Genomic DNA, 717 nt, shown 5'->3' with positions numbered 1-717 from the left:
TATATATATATACCGCGTTGTTTCGATAAGATTTACTTATCTAATGCTAGCGCGTGGAGAAAGAAAAATATAAATATTTTGAATCGACGAGAAGGAAAATGAAAAAAGAAAGAAAAGAAAAGAGGAAAGGAGACAGACGAAGGTAGGTAAGAGTGGGGGGAATCAGGGTGGAGCGAGAAGCAATGCTCGCGTGGAATTCGCGTTTACGAGTCCAATTCGTTTTTCGAGCTGCGCTGCTTCTGGATCGTTTTTTGCCATTGCATGTTATGTTTCAAACGCATGTGACGTCGCAGGTCGGTTCTACGACTGAGAGTGGTATGGCAGAGAATGCAGGTAGTCTGGTTGCGATGCACTTCGAGGTGCTGGGTCAGCGAAGCAAGGTGCTTGTAAACGCTTCCGCAGAGTCTGCACGAAAAACGCCCTGGACCCTGCATCACCACTTGACCAGTTGTATCGCCAACATGCTTCCGATTGCGTCCCACCCCCCCTGCAACACATTAACAGCCACGTGACCCGCCGATTCCTCATTCATTTAAGCAAATGCTTTCTAGTTTCAAATTACATTTCACAATCAAAAAAAAAAAAAAAATTCGAGGGGACAGTAACACGTAACACAGACTAGACTCGTCCTTCTACCTGTGCTGGATGTACCGCCTTTCCGACTCACCACCTCGAATCCTCCGTTGATTCGCGTTTTTCCTTCCCACAGAGCCAAAT

This window comes from Apis dorsata, unplaced genomic scaffold (assembly GCF_000469605.1).
Source record: "Apis dorsata unplaced genomic scaffold, Apis dorsata 1.3 scaffold_92, whole genome shotgun sequence".
In the NCBI taxonomy this organism is placed as follows: Eukaryota; Metazoa; Arthropoda; class Insecta; order Hymenoptera; family Apidae; genus Apis; species Apis dorsata.
The sequence above is the reverse complement of the archived record's forward strand: the minus strand, read 5'-3'. Positions refer to the sequence as shown.